This window comes from Rattus norvegicus, chromosome 18 (genome assembly GCF_036323735.1).
Source record: "Rattus norvegicus strain BN/NHsdMcwi chromosome 18, GRCr8, whole genome shotgun sequence".
NCBI lineage: Eukaryota > Metazoa > Chordata > Mammalia > Rodentia > Muridae > Rattus > Rattus norvegicus.
Window position 1 is genome coordinate 63741307 of NC_086036.1, and position 24793 is coordinate 63766099.

The 24793-nt window shown below is 45.6% G+C and overlaps 1 pseudogene; it reads left to right on the forward strand.

Moving 5' to 3' along the window:
- The first annotated feature begins 13968 nt into the window (after nt 1-13968).
- The window catches only part of Tuba1b-ps3 (tubulin, alpha 1B, pseudogene 3), a 35938-nt pseudogene continuing 25113 nt past the window's right edge, over nt 13969-24793 (forward strand).

The following is a 24793-nucleotide window of genomic DNA, read 5'->3' on the forward strand; positions in this document are numbered from 1 at the left end:
ACAAACATAACCTCACATCCAAATATGAATATAACAGGAAGCAATAATCACTATTTCTTAATATCTCTCAACATCAATGGCCTCAACTTCCCAATAAAAAGACATAGATTAACAAACTGGATACGCAACGAGGACCCTGCATTCTGCTGCCTACAGGAAACACACCTCAGAGACAAAGACAGACACTACCTCAGAGTAAAAGGCTGGAAAACAACTTTCCAAGCAAATGGTCGGAAGAAGCAAGCTGGAGTAGCCATTCTAATATCAAATAAAATCAATTTTCAACTAAAATTCATCAAAAAAGATAAGGAAGGACACTTCATATTCATCAAAGGAAAAATCCACCAAGATGAACTCTCAATCCTAAATATCTATGCCCCAAATACAAGGGCACCTACATACGTAAAAGAAACCTTACTAAAGCTCAAAACACACATTGCACCTCACACAATAATAGTAGGAGACTTCAACACCCCACTCTCATCAATGGACAGATCATGGAAACAGAAATTAAACAGAGACGTAGACAGACTAAGAGAAGTCATGAGCCAAATGGACTTAACAGATATTTATAGAGCATTCCTCCCTAAAGCAAAAGGATATACCTTCTTCTCAGCTCCTCATTGTACTTTCTCCGAAACTGGCCATATAATTAGTCAAAAAACGGGCCTCAACAGGTACAGAAAGATAGAAATAATCCCATGCGTGCTATCGGACCACCACGGCCTAAAACTGGTCTTCAATAACAATAAGGGAAGAATGCCCACATATACTTGGAAATTGAACAATGCTCTACTCAATGATAACCTGGTCAAGGAAGAAATAAAGAAAGAAATTAAAGACTTTTTAGAATTTAATAAAAATGAAGGTACAACATACCCAAACTTATGGGACACAATGAAAGCTGTGCTAAGAGGAAAACTCATAGCGCTGAGTGCCTGCAGAAAGAAACAGGAAAGAGCATATGTCAGCACCTTGACAGCACACCTAAAATCTCTAGAACAAAAAGAAGCAAATACACCCAGGAGGAGTAGAAGGCAGGAAATAATCAAACTCAGAGCTGAAATCAACCAAGTAGAAACAAAAAGGACCATAGAAAGAATCAACAGAACCAAAAGTTGGTTCTTTGAGAAAATCAACAAGATAGATAAACCCTTAGCCAGACTAACGAGAGGACACAGAGAGTGTATCCAAATTAACAAAATCAGAAATGAAAAGGGAGACATAACTACAGATTCAGAGGAAATTCAAAAAATCATCAGATCTTACTATAAAAGCCTATATTCAACAAAACTTGAAAATCTGCAGGAAATGGACAATTTCCTAGACAGATACCAGGTACCGAAGTTAAATCAGGAACAGATAAACCAGTTAAACAACCCCATAACTCCTAAGGAAATAGAAGCAGTCATTAAAGGTCTCCCAACCAAAAAGCGCCCAGGTCCAGACGGGTTTAGTGCAGAATTCTATCAGACCTTCATAGAAGACCTCATACCAATATTATCCAAACTATTCCACAAAGTTGAAACAGATGGATCCCTCCCGAATTCCTTCTATGAAGCCACAATTACTCTTATACCTAAACCACACAAAGACCCAACAAAGAAAGAGAACTTCAGACCAATTTCCCTTATGAATATCGACGCAAAAATACTCAATAAAATTCTGGCACATCAAAACAATCATCCACCATGATCAAGTAGGCTTCATCCCAGGCATGCAGGGATGGTTTAATATACGGAAAACCATCAACGTGATCCATTATATAAACAAACTGAAAGAACAAAACCACATGATCATTTCATTAGACGCTGAGAAAGCATTTGACAAAATTCAACACCCCTTCATGATAAAAGTCCTGGAAAGAATAGGAATTCAAGGCCCATACCTAAACATAGTAAAAGCCATATACAGCAAACCAGTTGCTAACATTAAACTAAATGGAGAGAAACTTGAAGCAATCCCACTAAAATCAGGGACTAGACAAGGCTGCCCACTCTCTCCCTACTTATTCAATATAGTTCTTGAAGTCCTAGCCAGAGCAACCAGACAGCAAAAGGAGGTCAAGGGGATACAGATCGGAAAAGAAGAAGTCAAAATACCACTATTTGCAGATGATATGATAGTATATTTAAGTGATCCCAAAAGTTCCACCAGAGAACCGAGGTCACTGTCATATGACAAAGGCTTTGCTGCAGTTCATCTTCCTTCCTGCGTACCTCCATTTACCTTCCAGGATCTTCCTGGTGGCTGCCGCCTTGGAGAGCCCGTGGGCAGCACCCCACGAGCAAACTTGAGCCTCGGGACCACAGGTAAGACCAACTTTTCTGCTGCAAGTGACCTGCCTGGTGAACACCAGACACAGGCCCACAGGAACAGCTGAAGGCCTGTAGAGAGGAAAAACTACACGCCCGAAAGCAGAACACTCTGTCCCCATAACTGACTGAAAGAGAGGAAAACAGGTCTACAGCACTCCTGACACACAGGCTTATAGGACAGTCTAGCCACTGTCAGAAATAGAAGAACAAAGTAACACTAGAGATAATCTGATGGCGAGAGGCAAGCACAGGAACCCAAGCAACAGAAACCAAGACTACATGGCATCATCAGAGCCCAATTCTCCCACCAAAGCAAACACGGAATATCCAAACACACCAGAAAAGCAAGATCTAGTTTCAAAATCATATTTGATCAGGATGCTGGAGGACTTCAAGAAAGACGTGAAGAACTCCCTTAGAGAACAAGTAGAAGCCTACAGAGAGGAATCGCAAAAATCCCTGAAAGAATTCCAGGAAATCATAAATAAACAAGTAGAAGCCCATAGAGAGGAGTCACAAAAATCCCTGAAAGAATTCCAGGAAATCATAAATAAACAAGTAGAAGCCCATAGAGATGAGTCACAAAAATCCCTGAAAGAATTCCAGGAAATCATAAATAAACAAGTAGAAACCTACAGAGAGGAGTCACAAAAATCCCTGAAAGAATTCCAGGAAAACACAATCAAACAGTTGAAGGAATTAAAAATGGAAATAGAAGCAATCAAGAAAGAACACATGGAAACAACCCTGGATATAGAAAACCAAAAGAAGAGACAAGGAGCTGTAGATACGAGCTTCACCAACAGAATACAAGAGATGGAAGAGAGAATCTCAGGAGCAGAAGATTCCATAGAAATCATTGACTCAACTGTCAAAGATAATGTAAAGCGGAAAAAGCTACTGGTTCAAAACATACAGGAAATCCAGGACTCAATGAGAAGATCAAACCTAAGGATAATAGGTATAGAAGAGAGTGAAGACCCCCAGCTCAAAGGACCAGTAAATATCTTCAACAAAATTATAGAAGAAAACTTCCCTAACCTAAAAAAAGAGATACCCATAGGCATACAAGAAGCCTACAGAACTCCAAATAGATTGGACCAGTAAAGCTAAGTGTTCTAAACCACTGAGCCACCTCTCCAGCTCTTCCCTCAGGATTCTTACTGTGTCCGGATGGCCAGCCTGGTCTAGACTTCTTTCACTTTGAGACTCTGGTCCCAGATCTCACAGTCAGTAGCCTTGATCCCTGGGAAGGGACCCTGGAATGACTGGGGGGATGAGCGTCCTAGCTCCACAGACCTCCTGGGTCTGGGAGGCTCTGGAGTGGCAGCCTTTCTGCACCAACTGGGGTCTTGGTGAAGGAGATTTTTCCAGAAAAGTTGCAGGAAGCAAGCATTCCAACACAAAGGGGAGTGGAAGCGGGGAGCTGTCATGGAGGACCGAAGCCAGAACAGCTCCTGAAAAGCTTCTTTTGCAGTCTCATTTCATACTCTAAAACCACAAGGTGGGTTTTATAGAAGCCCACGTGCCGTTCGAGCAACGTGGAGCAGTTTCTCTGGGTCATTTTGTTCCAGATGGCAAGCGAAGTTATGCTGGGCAAGTACACAGTACAAGCAGTGCTTTGAGTAAATCACCGAGAGAAAAAAATCAGTACCTAATTTTCTCACTGGTCTTTTTATACTTTATTCTATCACAACCTCCTCTGATTGGACCCGAGGCCTGCTCTGCAGGAGCTAATTCATGCCTGGTGCTGTAAAATCAGTCAGACACCTAGTACTGGGCAATGTGAGTCCCTACAGGAGAATGCAGTCTCGTTGTTTATGTAAATTGATCCTGCATCAACTGCCTCCGGAACACATTTATATTCATAAACAAATGCCTTAATCAGAGGCTTCTCTGAGCAGTCAAGAGCGCCTTCCAGGCCTCTTTTAAATGTTTAATTTTATGTTTCTGAACGTTTCTAACGAAGTCGGCAACAAGGTAGAGCAGGTTTTTCCCTCACCAAAATGTTTTCTTCTATCACGACGTCATAAAACCGTTCTGTAAAAATTGTGAAATTGTAAAACCTCTCCATGTCCCATTTCTGCCTGGTCAACCCCTACCCATCTGTTTTTTTGTTTTTTTTGTTTGTTTGTTTGTTTTTTGTTTTTTTTTGTTGTTGTTGTTGTTTTTTGTTTCCAAAGTCAGTTACCATTCTGACAGGAAGGAAGACATTCTAAAGAGCCTCTGTGTCCCTCCCTCTGACTATCACACTACTGCAACTACGGAGCCTAAGACCAATCTTGGAACTTCCTTAGGAATTTCATGCTGGAAGGAAAAGGCCAGGAGCCTGGTGCCAGCTGGAGGGGCAGCTGGCCTCCTGACAAGAGACATCACGAGGTTCTAACAGCTTGTCAGACCCCCTTGCAGGAGAGACACGCCAGGGAAGACCATGGGGCTGAATGGTGACAAGATTGCTTAGCTATTGTGCTGACTCATCAGTGACATCTGGAATCAACTAAAAGCCGAGCTACAGGGTGCACCCGTGAGGGGTTTTCTCAGTCAGGTTATTTGAATCTAGGAGATGCGCTATAAATCTGGAGCCACATTTTCTGGTGACAGGCCACTTAGAGGACACGGAAGAAGGACGCTTTGGGTTTTGCCTGCTTGCTTTCACTCTTACCTGTGAGTTCCTCTATCCTGTTTCTGTGGTGTTTCCAGGAAGAAAATGTGTAAGATGCCTACTAAGTTTCGTTTGATCTGTAGATGTGGAAAAATTCTCAATACCTGAAAGAAAGGAAGGCTACTCTGGTTACAATAATGGGAGTCTCAGCCAAGAGTTGAGTCAGTGTCAGACCCAGAGCTCTTGAATGCGAGGAAGGCTGGGTCTCCGAAAGAAGTTCTTTCTAAACCACCTAAGGGTTTTACTGTTAGTCTTTCCCTCATCATTCCCCAGAGGACTCTGAGCCTTTTCACTAGGACATCTGTATATCAGGGAAAAGGAAGTAATAACATTTTGGGAGGTCTATTGGATGCTGGTTCTGGATTGACAGTGATTCCGGGAGACTCCAAAAGCAAGTAGGGGGTTACGGAAATCAAGTGATGATGAAGTTTTGACTGAAGTCTGACTCATGGTGGGTCCAGCTGATCCCTAAACTCCTTCAGTGGTTATCCCGTCAGTGCCAGAATGTATAATTAGGGTAGATATACTCAGAAGTCAGCAGATTCCCACACTGTTTCCCTGACCTCTGGGGTGAGCACTATTATGGTCGGAAAGGCCAAATGGAAGCCAGTGGAACAGCCTTTCCTTGGGAAAAGAATGAACCAAGCACAGGAGTGCACCCTTGGAGGGCTTACAGAAATCAGCAGCACCGATGAGGAATTGAAAGATGCACGTTGTGGTTCCCACATCTCCCTTTAACTCTTCCGTGCGGTCCATGCAGAAGACAGGTGACAGCTGGCCATCACTAATTTAATCAGGTGGCTCTGACTGCAGCTGTTGTACCAGATTCGGGATCCTAACCCGAGCAAATCAACCCATCTTTGGATGCTTGGTGTACAGCTACAGATTTAGGAAACGCTTCCCCCGCCTGCTAATACCGGTTCCCAAGGACCACCTGAAGCAATCCGAGGTCAGCTGGCAGGGCCAGGTGTTTATTTTTAAAGTGTCACCTCGAAGGTCCGTTAACTCTCCAAACCTGATGGGTACTTTTGTTGTCAACTTGACCACATCTGGAATCAACTAAAACCAACTGTGAGCTGGGCACAGCTGTGAGGGATTTTGTTTTTTCTTCCTTGATGGGGTCATTTCAGCTCAGAAACCTGCCCTAAATCTGGTGGCAGCTGACATAAAAAGACACGGGAGAAGGAAGCTTTTTTTTTTTTTTTTTTTTTTTTTTTTGGCCTGCTTGCCCTCACTCAGACTGGCAGGTTCATTTTTCTTTTAGCTGAAGCATTCCTTTGCCAGTATGAGACTATACTTTAGGATTTCAATGCAGACTGAAGACCGGCTGAGAAATCCAGCCTTGTGGACTGAACAATTACCAGATTCTTGACTCTTCTGTCTGGAGACAGCCATGGTTGGGCCAACCAGACCTATACACTACTCTAGTTCCCTTTTAATGCACATATACATATATATATAATTTATTGTATTGCTAATATTATTAATAAATGTTCATATATATTTATGTATCTTATCCATTCTGTTCCTGCTTTTTGGCATCTAGTTGATTCCAGATGTAGTAGATAACTAATGATGAGCTGCAAGATTTGGGGGAGATCCCCATGCAGTCACCGGCCAGTCATAAAGACGTTCTATTAGGCTTTAAAAGTGGCTGCATGTTCTTGGTGGAATTACCTCACAACAGCATCATGCTAATCATTGGACGGATGAGCAGGGGGTAGCAAGCATTTTGGACTTTTGGTAGCATACATTTGATCAGAATGTGGGAAATGAATCCAAGAAAAACTCAGGGGCCTTCCTTCTACCTCAGTGAAATTTTCATAACTGGGCTTTTCCACCCTTGCCAAGTTCCCCGAAATAATGACACTGAGACTAATCATTTATTAATAATTTATTTAATTTATTAATAATGGCTTAGGCTTCTGCTTGTTCTTCAACTAGCTCTTAACTTTTACCCCTTTTATTTTATTCTGTGAGTACCACATGGCTGGTTACTTTTCCTCAGGTTTATGGAACTCCTCAGAGTTTCAGGTGAATCATTCATTCCCTCCCACCCCCACCTGACTCTTTCCTGGAACCCTCCCTCCCCCGCCTTGCTGGATGTCCCACCTCCTATTCTCTACCTCATCTCATTGGCCATAAGCTTTTTTATTGACAGGTGAATGTTTCCACACATGGCACAGAAGATTCCCTCTACAAATTTCTAGGACTCCAGCGTTTGAAGGGTAAATTATTGCACTTGGCACTTCCTGCTGCCATGAAAGAAGCATGATGCTTAATGGGTTCAGTGAGACAGGACATTCCTCACTTCGAGTGTTACTTTGCCCTATACACCAAACGACCCAGAAAGCTGCTAGCTTTGACTGAAGCCTGGGACAGGAAAAGGCTCTTCAACAGGTCCAGGCTGCTCTTCAGGCTTCTCTATTACTTGGACCATGGGATCTAACAGACCCAGTGGTACTTGAGGTGTCCATGGCCTACGGGGATGCTGTTTGGAGCTTTTGACAGGCTCCTATAGGTGAATCCCAGCAGAGAGCCTTGGGATTTAGGAGCAAGGCTCTAGCATCGTCTGCAGATGGCTGTTCTCCCTTTGAGTGATAGCTTTTGGCCTGCTACTAGGCACTAGTGGAAAGTGAGTATTTGATAGTGGGACACTAAGTTACCACGCTACCTAAGTTAATATCCACCGGGTATTAGCTGAGTCACCAGGCCATAAACTAGGATGTGCACAGTAGCAATCCATTATCAAATTCTGAGGGCACAAACAAGTTACATGAAATTGCCCAAATATCTATGTTTTCTACTCCTGTTATAGTATCTCCTGTTACCAAGCATCCACCTCATGGGCTGTGGATGACAAGTGGACTGTCATAGACATAGAGAATACTAGGGCTTGTCTTACTAATGGTTCCCCATGATATGATATGCAGACATCACAAAAGTGAACAGTTGAGCTGTTCTAACCCCTTTCCGGGACAACTCTGAAAGTCTCTGGTGAAGGGAAATCTTCTGTGAGCAGAACAAAAGCAGTGTGCGTGATTGTACGATTTTCTTGGAAAGAGAAATAGCTAGATTCATGATTGTTTATTGATTCGTGGAACGTAGCCAGTAGTTTGACTGGATGGCCAGGGACTTGGAAAGAACATGATTGGACAATTGGTGAGGAAGACATCTGGGGAAGGAGTATGTGGTTAGAGCTCTCCAAATGTGTGGAGGATGTAAAGTGTCCCACGTAAATGCTCATCAAAAGATGACTTCAGCGGGGGAAGTGTTCAGTAACCAAGTAGGTGAGATGCCTACTCTGTGAATACTCAGTTTCCCCAGCCGTCCCTGTCACTGTCCAGTGAGCCCATAAATAAGCGAGCACGGTGGCAGAGATGGAGGCTATGTGTGGGCTTGCCAACATGAAGCACCATTCACCAAAGCGGACCTAGCAGCTGCCGAGTTTCAGATCTGCCAGAAGAGGCCAACAGTGAGCCCCTGATATGCCACCATTCCCCAGGGTGACCAGCCAGTGACCTGGTGACCTGGAAGACCACTTATGACTACTTCCTCTGTAGAAAGGACAATGCTGGGGCTGGGGATTTAGCTCAGTGGTAGAGCGCTTACCTAGGAAGCGCAAGGCCCTGGGTTCGGTCCCCAGCTCCGAAAAAAAAAAAAGAACCAAAAAAAAAAAAAAAAAAAAAAAAAAGAAAGGACAATGCTTCGTCCTTATGAAGTAGATACTTATTCTGATTATATGACTGTGCCTTTCCTACAAGCAATGCTTTTGTCAAACCTACCATCCATGTTCTTATAGAACACTGCATCTACTGTCAACACAAGACACACAAGACATACTGTCTACTAGTCCACACAGTATTGTTCCTGACCAAGAACTCACTTCACAACCAGAGAAGTGTAACAGTAGACCCACACTCATGGAATCCACTGGTCTTGCCATGTTTCTCGTCATCCCGAAGCAGCTAGCTTGATAGAACAGTGGAATGGCCTTTCGAAGGGCTTAGGCAGGGATCTTCAGAAGACTGTATATATTTCTAACCAGCATCCAGCTAGGATTCATGAGTCCAGGAATCAAGTGGGTAGAGACAAGAAACGGTTCCACTCACTATCACCCCTAGTGACTCACAGGGAAAGTTCCTTTTCAAGCAAACTTAAGTTTTTCTGACTCAGAAGTTTTGGTTTTAGATGGAGTGGAGAATTGCTCCTGCTCAGGGACACAACAAATATTCCATTGAACTGGAGCCATAGACATCTACCAAAACCACCAGCCAGGCAAAGGATAGTAAGCACCCTTTGAGTAGTTTGGGGACCCAAGAAACTCCCAAACATGCAATGTTCAGTGAACTAACGAGAACACGCCACTGGTGTTAAAACGTTTGTCTGGTTGTTTAAATGCTGCGAGTTGGCGATGACGTTTCTAGAAAGGATATGGAAATGACATCTACTGATAAGGTTCTGTCTTAGTCAGGGTTTCTATTCCTGCACAAATGTCATGACCAAGAAGCAAGTTGGGGAGGAAAGGGTTTATTCAGCTTACATTTCCACATTGCTGTTCATCACCCAAGGAAGTCAGGACTGGAACTCAAGCAGGTCAGGAAGCAGGAGCTGATGCAGAGACCATGGAGGGATGTTACTTACTGGCTTGTTCCCCTGGCTTGCTCAGCTTGCTCTCTTATAGAACCCAAGACCACCAGCCCAGGGACGGCACCACCCACAATGGGCTGGGTCCTCTCACCTTGATCATTAATTGAGAAAATGCCTTACAGCTGGATCTCACGGAGGCATTTCCTCAACGGAGGCTCCTTTTCTGTGATAACTCCAGCTTGTGTCAAGTTGATGCATAAAACCAGTCAGTACAGGTTCTAAGGCTGTTTGTTCCAAGTCTGGAACGCTCTCACTTTTCTGAGAGTCATCTCCTCTCCTAATATGTAGTTCAGGAGATGGACATCGCTTGCTGGTGGTTACTGTCAAGGACAGGCACCCAGAGACATCTCGGGAAGAGAGACCAGGCCCCTGACTTGTTGGGAACCAAATTGCCCTGCTTCAATGGCTTGGCTGTTAACTGCTGGGTAACACTGCGAGTTTCTTTCACATCTGTTGTCCCATGTCAGTCTTAAAGCAACAGAAGAGATTTCAAACAGTTCTGCTTATTTAAATCTTTAAAGCGCTCTCTCTCTCTCTCTCTCTCTCTCTCTCTCTCTCTCTCACACACACACACACACACACACACACGCGCGCGCGCGCGCACACACACCATTGTTCTCTTGAGTATTGATTGTGATGGCAGTGCCAGGGCCCTTCTACAGAGATCCCAGCCTGTCTCCTAAAGCTGTCTGGAGCCTTCTGCACACGGGCAAGACAGAATGAAGGAGAACGGTGTGCTGTGTGAGCCTTTCCCGCGAGGAGCACCCGCTAATGCTGGATCTTAGCGATTGTGGCAGAGCCTCCTTTCAGGATCTGTCTCTACCGAGACACGAGGTGGCCTGTGGGAAGGTGCTGACACACTCAATACTGTCACACTTATCCCTTTGACAAAGAATAAATGTGGCCTGAGAAGTGTGAAGGAAATCAGCGTGACCAGGCCAGTGCACAGAGCTAATGAGGCCTTCTAAAGTCTAAACCCAAGGCTGTTCTGAGGGGTGGAACCAGGGGCTAAAGTTCACATCTGGCTCTAATATTGTGAGGAGTTCAGACCATAATACAGAATCTATTGCTGAGAGGGCCCTTAAGTAGTGTGCCTGTCCATGGAATGCCTGCAGACTGCATATTTCCACAGGCCACGCCTGTGCGTATGCCTGCCCATAGAGTACCTGTGGAGAGTTGGTATATCCAATGCTTGCACACACAGTGTCTGTGCCCAGTGCTGCTGCATTTGGGACACACTGGCTCACAGCTAGAGAATGTGAGGCTGCCCTCCCGGCTTGGCAAATGCAGGTCACATGCAGAGCCTTAAGGGTGCTGAGAAGGACGTGGCCTATGGAACCCAATTGACAGGCAGGCCAGGGGTGGCCGCTTGGGCGGTAGTGGAGACATCAGGCAGGTGTGCCAGGTGTTCTGGTCCCTCGTTGAAGTCGCTGCGGCTCGCAAGTTAAAAGCGAGATCCTCCAAAGGTAAGGAGGAAGTGCCTGTGCCACCTTTCCCTGTCCACACCTTCCTGCCCCTCCCCCAGAGAGAAACCATGGGCGGTGGGACTCATCCCTCCAAACCTGTCCCACGTTGTGGCCACCCTGTCTCCAGTCAGAGCTGTCAGTCAGGCCGCTTTGTGACTGTGTCACCAGCATAATCGGCAAGATTAGGTGGCCCCAAAGCGATCCCTGAATGAGGAGGTAATTATGTTAAAAGGGAAACGAGATTTTTCTTTTTTTAAAAGAAAGAACTATCCTTTTTCAGTAGGGCCTTGAAAGAAGTGACAGCTAATATTTTAAGGCTGGAACAAGATAATTGTGGCATGGGATCTTTGCATGTTCTCAGGAAAGAACGCAAAACAAAACGCTGTGCGCCCATAATAAATATTCAGAGGCTCGTTTTGTATCGTGAATAACTATTTCCAGTGAGACCATTTGCATTGGCCTTTTTTTTTTTTTTTTTTTGAGACATTCCAGTCCCAGCCTGTGGCTGTCAGAATGAGCCCAACCACGCAATCCAGGGAGGGCTGAAGCCAGTGTAGTAACCTGAACCACTCAGCAGGACATTGGCGGGTCCCTGCAGGACACCCCCACTTTTACAGGAACAACAGACCAGCCAAAGCCTCAGGTATGTGCTCCTGCCTACATACTTCACCCCCAAAAAGGAACACACTTGCTGGGAAGGGTGGCCTTCAAGAAACTGGTAAGTGGAAGGAATAAAGTTACGTAAAGCAGCCACCTCCAGGAAGCCACTGAGCGCACTTTCTAACATTAAGTGAAGATCGGTCACAGAAAGAGGTTCAGGCCTTCAGAATTAAAAACCAACCAGATCCCCCCAGAGCTCCCAGGGACTAAACCAACAACCAATGAGTACATATGGGGTGGGGGAACCCATGGCTCCAGCATCATAGTTAGCAGAGGATGGCCTTGTTGGACATCAATAGGAGGAGAAGCCCTTGGTCCTGTGAAGGCTTGTTTCCCCAGTGTAGGAGAATGACAGGGCAGTGAGGTAGGAATGGGCAGGTAGGAGTGGGAGCATCTTCATAGAAGCAGGGGGAAGGGAAGATGGCCAGTGCAAGAGGGGGAAAAGGGGATAGCATTTGAAATGCAAATACATACAATATCCCATAAAAAAAAATCTCATCCTGCTCCTGTCTTAGAAAAGATCCAGTTATGGTCTCTATACATGGGCCAATGGCCTATCCCTAGCTGCGAGTGACAAGTTCACCCACATAACACAGGCCATTCCTGCTATTCTGGGAGCTAAAGGAGAAACCAGACCCACAAAGCAGCAAGAGCTACTCTTAGGCTGCTTGCTTGATTTTGTGGATTTCCGTGAATATCCTACTTGCCGCCTGGACACCCTGACAGCTCAGCTCCACACGCTTCCTCCACAGACTTCAGCCCCAAGAGGTTCTCTCTTTTCTTTCCTTACTTTGGAGCTGGAACCTAAAGTTTCTGGTGGCTGAACTCTTGTGAGCGTCAAAACCACACACAGACTCAATGAGCAGGAGCCGGCTGTGCAAACCCCTGGGAGTTTTATGAGCTTTTATTCTTTGTAGGTTTTACAGACAAAACCCCACAGGGGTCCCATTTAGGGCTTTGTAGCAACTTTCAGACAGGAGGGGCAGCTTCTCCCCTGAAGGGCCCTCCTCTCTACACACTGAGGGGACCGCTGCCTGCCTGCTATTCACTCTTGGGGTGAAAGAGCTAGTGACTATGGCCATACCCTGGGTACCTATCCAGTCTTCCAGGGTCTATCAGTCCTGCTGAAATGGCCCTGATTTTTTGACGTATTCTGAAGTGTGTTGGGACTTAACAGACCACGAAATATTCCCCAGTGTCATGCCTCAATGGAACACTGCGGATGGGCCATAGAAAAGCACAGGGAAGCTCTAGACTAATCCTCCAAACCTCAGTGGGAATGGCTCTGCCTCTACAGGAGGCCCCATTCCCAATTCTGGCTCATTCTGAACACCAGAAGCAAACTCAGTTTGGGGCCACACTGCAGAGGTCCCAGGGCAAGCAGCCAGACACACCTACCTGAGCGTCTCGACTTCCCCTTGGCACCAGAGCACATCAGACTTGAGGGCAGGGAGGGAAAGCAAACTGGAGCCAAGGAACATGCCAAACAGGACAATTACAATGGTCATGGAGACTGTCCACGACGGTGAGAGGACAGGCATGTTCTAATTGCTCTCTGTCACCGGGATAAGACACTTTGACCAAAAACAACTTGGGGAGGAAAGGGTTTATCTGACTTACTGGTTACAGATCATCTTTGAGGGAAGCCAAGGCAGGAGCCAAAGCAAAGACCACAGAGGAACATGGCGTGTGGGCTTGCTTCTCCAAGCTTGCTCAGCTGCCTCTCTTAATACAGCCTAGGTCTGGCATGTATAGGGTATAACCTTATACCTGCCTAGAGCTAACGTGGCCCGCTGTGGGCTCAGCCCTTCGCTCTCAGCCAACAAGAAGTATAAAAATATCCCATAGTCATGACCGCCAGCCACTCCAATAGAGGCCATGCCTCAGTTGGAGAGTCTCTCTTCCTGGGTGACTCCAGTCTGTGTCAAGTTGACACAAACTAACCAGGGCAGGAGAGAAGGCTAGAGAGTGCATCTGTGTGGACCTGTAAGGTTTTATGGATGACTACCTGTTCACACCTACCCAGAATTGGAAACCTAATTCACACCCCACCCCCCACCCCATTCAATCCTTAAACTTTGAAGAGGGATAAGAGATCCCCCCTCCCATTTATTTGGTGGCGTTTTAGCTAAAAACATAGCATCTTGACCTTCCTGCAGATGCTGCTGGTTAAGCCAAGGCTCGACCAAGATATAAAAATGCTTTGCCAAGTATGGCAGGCCAAGTGAAAATGGCTGCCAGGGACTCATGGGGAGTTTGGAATGGCATCATTGCAGGCGTGGCCTTGTTGGAGGAAGTGTGTCATTGGGAGCGGGAGTGGAATGTGAGGTTTCGGAAGCTCAAGGCAGGCCTAATGGCTCACTTCCTCTTCCTGCTGCTTGCCGATCCAGACAGAGAACTCTCAACTCCTTTTCCAGCACCATGTCTGCCTTTGTGTGCACCACGATGACAATGGACTAACCCTCTGAAACTGTAGGCCAGACCCAATTAGAAGTTTTCCTTTCTAAGAGCTGCTGTGGTCAAGGCGTCCTTGTACAGCTGTAGAAAGAAAGCCTAAGACACCAAGCTTGCCTGGTCTGAGATGCTGAAGAGGCCGTGCTCACCATGGGGCACTTTGTCCTTGAAACTCTGCCACCAAGCTGATCTGAAGCCGAAGCTCTGTGAGGAGGGGAAAGAGAGAAAGAAGCTGCACATAGACTCCAGCTCCTGAAGGGTACAGTTCTAGGTGCTGGTGGCTGACTTGTATCTGAGGTCCCAGGCTCTATGAAACCTCAAAAGGCAGTAAAAGCCTTACGCAATCATTGAAACCCGAACACGGATGTCAAAGTCTGGTGGCGTGTGATTGGACTATGGAGATTATTGTTTCTCAGTCATAGCTGTGAAACAAACTTAGATACTATTCAAACAACAGAGGCACACACACACGCGCGCGCGCACACACATACACTACACACACACACATACACTACACATGCACACATACACACACATACACTACACACACATACACTACACACACATACACTACACTACACACACATACCCTACACACACACATACACACACATACACTACACACACATACACTATACTACACACACACACATACACACACGTGCACTCAGGTATATAAAAATTCTAAATTTTTTGGTTTTCATTCTGCTTTACCATTTAAAAGTAGCTATTCTTTACTATATTATATTTAGGAATAACTTTTAAAGGCAGTGAGTTTAAAATAATTACCAAGACATGAGATGAAATAGAATCTAGAGGGGGTGTCAGAGGCTTATTTATTCATTATGTGCTTTGAGGCCCATCTGTGCACCATCTTCTCACCTTGATTCATTATTTCTCAAAGCTGAAAACGATGCCATGTATGTGAAGGCGTAGTCCGAGACAATGGCATTTCATTGTTCCTTTTCCCCCTTTAACCTGAGCCTTCAGACCTCCATTTACTTAAGACTGGATTATAACCACCGGGTTCAAGATCCTTGCTTGAATTTGTTCAAGGTTCTCAGTTTGTCTCCTCAAAAGTTCATGAGATTCTGGCTCGACAGATGGCTCGGTGGTTAAGAGTGCTTGCAGCCTGAAGAGGACCTATTAGGCTACCAGCACCATGTCAGACAGCTCACAACCACTTGTAACTCCAGTTCTGGCCTTCTTAACACTTAGATATGTGACACACACACACACACACACACACACACACACACCACACACACACCACACACACACACTCATCATACACACACACCCCACCATACACACACACACATACACACACCACACACACACATACACACACCACACCACACACACACACAAACACCACACCCACCACACACACACACATACATACACATACATACACACACACCACACCACACACACACATACATACACATACATACACACACGCCACACACACACACACACACACCCTACACACACCAAACAAACCACACCACACACACACACACACACACACACACACACACACACACACACTCATTAAAAAGTTCATGGGATGGGGCTGGGGATTTAGCTCAGTGGTAGAGCGCTTACCTAGGAAGCGCAAGGCCCTGGGTTCGGTCCCCAGCTCCGAAAAAAAGAACCAAAAAAAAAAAAAAGTTCATGGGATTATTTAATGATTTCATGTTGGCAAGTATGTGGAGGAAAGGAACCCATATTCACTGTTGGTGGGAATGAGGGTTGGTATAATTCATATGAAAGGTGATATGGAGGTTCCTCAGAAAACTAAGACTAGTCCTGCCATGTGACCCACCTATATCACTCCTGGGCATGTGCGCTAAGGAGTATATATCTTACTACGGACATACTTGTTTATCCATGTTCCTTGTAGCTCTATCTATGATAGATAGAAAGTGGAACCGGCTAGATGTCCATCAACTGACGGAAGAGTAATAAAAACATTCCATGAATACACAGCAGGATTTTATCAAGCTATAAAGCAAAACAAAATTCTCAGGAAAATGGATGGAACCAGAAAAAAAAGTTATATAAAGTGAAGAATCCAGGTCTAGAAAGACAAACAGCATATGCTCTCTCTGATATGTGGATCCTAGTTTCAAATTTATAGGCTTTTATATTTAAGTTGGGATGGATAGAAAGGCCAGGAAACAAGAGAGGAATCAGGGAAGAAAGGGGAGGCCGTAGGTGGGGAGCAAGAGGTGACAAAAGACAAGGGAAATGGAAACAGGGCAGAAGGAAATACTAGGCATGGAAAGTTCAAATGGGTTTGCAGTGGGAGTATGGGGCAATTTAAAGGCACAGAGTACAGTTAACAAAAGCTAAGGAGCATTAAAAAAAAAGAAGCCATAAAAATAATCCTACTATTTTATAGACTATAACCATAATTAAATGAAAAAAAATCAGTAAGGAGAGTTTGAGATGTCAGTCTCCATCAGTGGTAGATAGTACAGCTTCCAGAAGTCACAGGCTCTTAAATAAAACCTCGGTATCAGGTGAAGGGTGAAGGATACCTCCTTATGACTTGTTAGCCTTCAAAATAGTATTGGCATCCCTCTTAGTTGGCCACCAAAACTAGATGGCAAGGCCCTAGTGCTGAAGACACACCTTTGGTTACAGGACACAGGTACATCCAGTTGGAACCGAGCTGGGAGTGCCATCTCTGTTTGTTAGCCTTCGTAGTGACTGACAGTGCTACTCAAGTTGTTGGAGAAAAAAAAAAAAAAAACAACCCAAACCCCTCAATGGTCTCATCCAGCTGTAGGCCATGCTGGCTACAGTACTGACTCACCAGGTAGGATATGATACGCCGGCCACTGCAATAGTGGCATCACGATATTGGGGGTCACCAACCAATCTGTGATGGCATTAGAGACCTGGTGCATAAGAGGGAATCTGCCCCGGATACCATGAGCCTCATTAAAGCTCATGACTAAGAATCTTGGGCCCAAGTAGAGGTTATACTGCCATTGTTTCCCTAGAGGGATATACTGTCCAACTTCCTTTTACGTATTTATGTTTATATCCATAAACTAATGTTGTTCTCGGGCTGGGCCAAAGAAGCTCCTTTTTGCAGAGAGAGAGAGAGATGATTAATTCCAAGACATTTATCTGCTGGAAATGCCGAGTGACTGTTGGGTGATCAGCTCTAAATGGATGTCTCTCTCACCCTCCCCTCCCTGAGGCCCAGGGAACATTGCAGAAGAGGGGGGATTAATTTCAAAGCTAGAGGGAAGAAAAGAATATCATGAGATATCGACTCCAGATATGATAAGGCTGTTGCATTCACTAACACACAGCAGCTATGGATACCTGGACAGGATTGGGCCCTTCCATCATGGGTAGAGGAGGTGCCCACGAGGCCACCATCTTCCGGAGGATTTATTGAATGTTAGTGTTTATAGGAAGCAATGTTGTTTTCTTTCCATGGTATAGTAGACACTGGTGGATTAGTTGAGAGGTAGAAAAAGTTCAGAAGGAAAGGAAGGAACAATACCAGAGGGAAATGGGGCGAATACAGTCACAATTCATTGTGTACATGTATGAAACTGTAAAAATACATCCCCTTTGTCTCATCTCCTTAGGGCCCTGCTTCTGCTGTGACCAGTCACATATTTTCCCAGCCTTTTGCTCTCATTCATTCATCCTTTCACAGCCCTCTACTCTCATTCATTCATTCATCCTTCTCTCTGAAGCCAGTCTCCTATAGACAATATATCATAAGACCATGGTTCCTTTAATCCATTCCACCACTCAATCTTTTTGACTGAAGACATTATTCACTTAAATTGCCAGTAATAACATTGACCCTATTGGTATTTCTATATAATTGTTATTTGGTAGACATTATATTTCCCTTTCCCTCTCCTGTGCCTTATGCTGTATTGATTCCTATACATCAGTATGTTTTTTATCTTGTTTTATAGGTAATTGTTTTTATCAGGAGAATTACATTAAACCTCTGTTGTGAGTTGGATAGGCCCCCTCAAAGACCCATGTGTGAGAGGCTTGGTCCCTACCCTCTGAAGCTGTTGGGCAGTGGAATATTGAGGCTGTAACATCCACTGGAAGTTTCTCATTCCAATAGGCTGTGATTGAAGGGATCTTGTGATTACTACCCTCCCTAGTCTCTGTCTGCTTCTCACACACCACGAGACGACTAGTTTCTTCCACCGCATGCTTCCACTGTGAAGTCTTACCCCTCAAAGGTTCAAAACTCCACTGACCATGGACTGAAACCGCCAAAAGTATATGCCAAAATATACCTTTCCTCGTCTTAAGCATATTTTTAGCATAGGTAGAAATCCGATTCACATGATAGCTTTCAGACAAGGTCTCACTTTGTAGCCCAGGCTACATTCAATTTATGAGCCTCCGGCCTCAGCCTTTAAGTGCTCAGATTACGGGCTTACAACGAGACACCCAGGTTTAGTGCATTATTTCCTAGCTACAACGATCTGTTTGTAAAAGAAAACAATTTAATTGTCGTCACATACAAAACTGTACTGTTCTCTCTTCTCCATGCTACCAATATCACGAGTTGGCCAGGTTTGGTGTCTCATGCCTATAGTGCCTGGATCTGAGAAGCTGAAACAGGCAGGTCAGGAGTTCAAAGTCATCCTTAGCCACATGGATCGTTTGCAACCAGCCTGGGCTACAATGACCCCCATCTCAAAGAAAGAGAATCCAGGGGCTGGGGATTTAGCTCAGTGGTAGAGCGCTTACCTAGGAAGCGCAAGGCCCTGGGTTCGGTCCCCAGCTCCGGAAAAAAAGAACCAAAAAAAAAAAAAAAAAAAAAAGAGAATCCCACAAATGCTCTCTTTTCATATTTGTACCTCTTGACATAAATTTACACTCACGGCTACTTTGCGTTTTTACCTTCCAATCAGAACCAAATGACATTTATATACCATCACCATAGAATCCCAGTAGCCCGCACTAGTTCATAAATCTATGCCCAGCAGAGATCTCTGCTTTGACACTGCTGTAATTTTAGCTCGAATGCACTCTGGCAATGCTTGAGGACCCATGGCAAAGAACGGCCCCTTTATTTGTCTCCTAAAACCTTTGTTTTGCCTTCTCATTTATACTTAGTTTAATTTTTTAATGTTTCATTTTTTGCATGTGTATGGGTGTTTTGTCTGCATGTGTGGCTGTGCACCATGTGTATGCTATGTCCAAGGAAGTCGGAGGAGGGCGTTGGATCCCCTGGAACTGGAGTTACAGGTGGATGCTGGAACTGAACTTCAGACCTTGGAAACAGCAATGTGAGCCACGGTTCCAGCCCCTCTCTAATGTTGTACCCAGAGATGGCTGACAGCGTCCTTCTTGTATTCTTGTGTGTGGCTTGTCACCTTTCCTTGATGTTTCTGGCAGCCTTTTTAACTTTGACTCTACTGGATTATGGGGGGCCTTTGCCAGTTCCGTCTTGTCAGACACCTTCAAACTTCTTAGGTTTGGATGTCTATTTGCTCTCTCAGATTTGAGAATTTTCCAGCCATCATTTCTTTAAATAAACTCTGTCCCTTCTCGCTCTCTTTCTGTGTGAGACTTCCATGAGGCACATATTGGTCTTTCAGATGTTATCATGGAGTTTCCTTAGGTTCTCCTCCTCCTCTTCCTCCTCTTCCTCCTCCTCCTCCTCTTCCTCCTCCTCCTCCTCTTCCTCCTCCTCCTCCTCCTCTTCCTCCTCCTCCTCCTCTTCCTCCTCTTCCTCCTCCTTCTCCCACCTCCTCTTCTTGCTGCTGCTGCTTCTAAGTAATCCCAAATGGTTTATCGTCAACTTTTCTGATTTCTTCTTCTGCTGATCAGATGAGCTTTCGAAACTCCTGTGCTGGGAAAGCTGCATGTCTCTTATTGTGTTCAGCAGCTTATGAATTCCTATCTCCTCCTCCTTGGGTGTTCTCTGTCTCTGGGTTAATAACCTCACTTTATTTTTCCTTTATTTTACTTAGCGACTCATCTGCTTTCTCTTACACACTGTGTTTCTTTGAAGTAAGCATTTTGAACTGTCAAGTACTTCCTAGGCCTGCGTGGGATTCTGGGAGCTGATTGGTTCCTTTGGTTCAGCTATGTCTTTCTATTACTTTATCTGTTTTGGGTTTTGCTTTGCTTTACCCATCTGACAGAGACGAGCCATCTGTCACAGTCCTGAAGAGCAGCTTCATAAGGGAAAGGCCTTTACTGGTCAGCTTAGCTGGAAATGTGAGCGGGGCTCTTCAACCTTTGAGGGCCTGTGCTGGCTTTACGGTTATAGTCTTACCCACCAGGCTTCTTTCAAGAGCTTGTGATCTCTTGCGCCCTCTGGTGTGCGTCTGTGGAGCTACAGGTATCCTGGGATAGAAAGGTCTTGTGCTTTGTGTCCTCCAAGCACACACAGTACAGACAGTCCCCAATTTACAAGGGTTTGAGTGAAAAGTTCTCTACTAAGGTCTGAAAATGCGATGCGTTCTTTAAACCTCTGAATCGCCACGTCTTCCAGCACAGTGACATACACTCCAGCACCGGCACGGCGAAGACTCACGCTGCTCTGTCGTCAACTGAGTGACAACAGCAGTAAGCAACCAGTATCCTGCCGTGTCCTGTGTAGAGAAGCTGTAATGTTTGATAGGTTAGAAGTATCAGGTGGATGTGATGGTGATTCGTGCTGCTTTCCAAATCACCTGGGAGGCAAGCACCACATAGCCTCTGGTTAAGTCTGTAAGGGATTATGTTGATTACACTAAAAGTGGGCGGTACCATTACCCGGGCTTGCATCCGGGACTGCACCAAAAAGAGAGGACCAGCTCTCCCTACCCCGTGATTGTGGGCGGGATATGACTGTTTCCAGCTCCTGCTGCCTTAACTTCCCCAACATGATAGGCTGGATCCTCAGCTGTGAGATAAAACGAGCCCATCTTGCCTTAAATTGCTTCTGTTGGAATAGTATATCAGCAACGGAAAAGTTGCTTGAACAAAGGACTTTCCAAATGTTATTGTAACGCTGTGGACCTTGTAGCCTTGTCAATCTGGGCTCAGCCACCCCATCAAGAGACTGAGAAGAGCTGATAAATATGAGGTGCATTCAACATGGCTACCGGGTGAAGAGAACAAACTCAGAGACGCTGTGGCCCACCAAGTATATATCTTTGTGGTACCAACATGAGGTTTACATGCAAGTAGCAGGCAAGAGATGTGTGTAACCAAGCGAGCCCTGTTGAGGGGTGGCCTTAACCGCCATTGACCCATTATTGTCCTGCAAGTTGGCCTGACAAGTCAGACCTGTATAAAGTTTCTTCCTCTGAGATGGCTTTCCCTGGGATGGCTGGGGGCTCAGCCCCTTCCTTCTGCTGGAAGATCCTTGGGCAGTTTCAATTTCTTTTTTTTTTAAATTTATTTATTTTTTCATTTTTTAGTGGTTATTTTATTTATCTATATTTCAGATGTTATCCCCCTTCCTAGTTTCTTCTCCAAAACCCCTCTCCTTTCTCCCCTCCCCTTTTTCTCTATGAGGGTGTTCCTCTGTCCACCCACCCACTCCTGCCTCAGCACCCTAGCATTCCCCTACCCTGGATCGTTGAGCCTCTACAGGACAAAGGGGCTCCTCTACCAGCGATGACCGATAAGGCCATCCTCTGCTACAAATCTGGCAGGAGCCATGGATCCCCCCATGCGTACTCTTGGGTTGGTGGTTTAGTCCCTGGGAGCTCTGGGGTATCTGGTTGGTTGATACTGTTCTTCCTATGGGGTTCCAAATCCCTTCAGCTCCTTTAGTTCTTACTCTAACTTCTCCACTGGGGTCCCCAGGCTAAGTTTTATGTTTGGCTGTGAGCATCCACCTCTGTATTGGTCAGGCTCTGGCAGAGCCTCTCAGGGGACAGCTATACCAGGCTCCTGTCAGCAAGTGCTTCTTGGCATCCAATTTCTTTAGGACTATTGTTTCAGCAGTCTGATCACCAAAGAGAGGGCCCAAGTATCTCTCCTTAGGATATCTTCCTTTCTTTTTTTTTTTTTTTTTTCTTTTTTTCGGAGCTGGGGACCGAACCCAGGGCCTTGCGCTTGCTAGGCAAGTGCTCTACCACTGAGCTAAATCCCCAACCCCTTCCTTTCTGCTCTTACAGGGAATTTGGGTTCTCTTTTGTGACTTCTTAGTCTCTGTTGATAAATAGATTTTAAAACTGGACTCAGGGCCTGGCAAGATGGCACTGTAGCCAGGTGCTTGCCACACAAACCTGATGGCTTGAGTTCAATCCATGGATGCCACCTAACGATGGTAGGATAGAATGGACACAACGTTGTTTCTGAATGCCATAAGTACATTGTGGCCCATGTGCTCCCCATCCCTCACATACAATCTGACACACAGCCTTTACATACGCCGAATGAAAAAACCAACCTCTCGTTGGTTACTCACCTCTTAGCTTGTTGGGGAAGGCAACTGGGGCCAGGTAGCTACTTCCCTCACTCTTGTCTCCTAACCCACAGTGTAAGTGCATCTTCGTCCATGTTGGCCAGGCTGGAGTTCAAAGAGGTGGTGCCCACTGGGAGCTCTACTGTTAGAACATGGCATTCAGCCCGATGGCCAGATGCTAAGTGACAAGACCATTGCTGGAGGAGATGACTCCTTCAGCCCCTTCTTCAGTGAGACAGGTGCTAGCAAGCATGTGTCTGTCCATGGCAGCGTTTATAGATCTGGAACCTATAATTATTGATGAAGTTTCCACTAGCTTGTCCATCCCGAGTAGCTCATCACAGACAAAGAAGATGCTGCCAAGAGTGTGCCTGTAGCTATCACACCACTGTCAAGGAAGTCACTAGCCTTGCCTTGGATGGAATTCGGAGGCAGGCTGACCAGTGCACAGGTCTTCAGGGCTTCTTGGTTTTCTATAGCTTTGGCAGGAGAACTGGTTCTGGGTTCACCTCCCTGCTGATGGAGCCGCTCTCTGTTGATTATGGAAAGACATCCATTTGCCCCGCCCACCCCTGCAGTTTCCTGCCAATGTCATTAAACCTCACGATTCCATCGTCACCACCCATACCGCTCTGGAGCACTCTGATGGTGTCTTCATGGTAGGCAATGAGGCCATCTATGGTATCTGTCATGGAAACCTTGACATTGAGCACCCAACCTGCACTAACTTCAGCCATCTTATTAGCCAGATTGTGTCTTCTGTCATTGCTTCCCAAAGAGTTTATGTGGTCCTGAATGTTGATTCATTAGATGCCCAGGCTAACCTGGTGCTCGACCTCTGTATCCACTTCCTTCCGGCCACATATTTTCCTGTCATCTCTGCTGAGAAAGGCCACCGTTCGACAGCTTTCTGTAGCAGAGATCACCAATGCCTGCTTTGAGCCCGCCAACCAGATGGTGAAAGGTGACCCTTGCTGTGGTAAACACATGACTTTCTGCATGTTGTACCTCGGTGAGATGGTACCTACAGATGTCAATGCTGTCATTGTCATCATCGAGACTAAGCACAGCATCCAGTTTGTGGACTGGTGCCCCCACTGGCTTCAAGGTTGTCGTTAACTACTAGCCTCCCAATCTGGTGCCTGATAGAGACCTGGCTGAGCAACACCACAGCCATTACTGTAGCCTGGGCTTGCCTAGACCATAAGTCTGACCTGATAGATACCATGTGTGCTCTTGTGCAGTGGGATGTGGGTAAGGGCATGGAGAAAGGGGAGTTCTCTGAAGTCTATGAGGATGTGGCTGACTCAGAGAAGGTTGATGAGGAAACTGGTGTGGATTCTGCTGAAGGAGAGGGTGAGGATTCCCTTGAGTCCCAGGAGCACATCAGACTCCCAGAACTTCAGGTTCAACACTGGCTGACAGGCACTGATGCTTCTATTCACACACACACACATTCTATTCACACACACACCCCCTCCCCGTGACCATGTCTCTCCTTTCAATGTATCCCTGTAAGTTTTTCCCCCATGGTGTCTCAAAGTAAAAACTTCAAGTAAGAAAAAAAAAATTAAGAAAAAAACAAACAGCCATAAAAACAAAAGCATGGAGGAGCAAGTCTACACATCATTTTATTAGAGCTCAAAAGACGCACAACAGGGCGGAAAAGAGGTGAATCTCAGCTGCTGAGAGCAGGACACCGAAGAAGAGAAAGAGAAAGAGCCCTGAGATGTTTTGGGGAGCAGCTTCATGGGGGTGGGGGTGGGGTATCTCAGAAAGGAGCCAGAATGGCCAGACTGTCAGGGAAGGTTTGCCTTAGGATGCTGCCTGGTGTCTGGAAAAGAGGCAGAAAGAGGGAAAAGTTTCTCTTCTTGAACTAGAAATCAGAAACCCACTGGCAGCTTGGGCAGCTGTAGCGACCTGCTGAGGGAGTGAACAGGTACAGGAACTCATTGAGGGAAACTTATGGTTCTCACTGGTAACGATGGGGACACAGTTCCACAGTGTCTCCCCCAGCACCCGAGCTGTTCTTTTCTTTTTTTTTTTTTTTTTTTCGGAGCTGGGGATCGAACCCAGGGCCTTGCGCTTGCTAGGCAAGCGCTCTACCGCTGAGCTAAATCTCCAACCCCTGAGTTGTTCTTTTCAGCACACGCTCAAG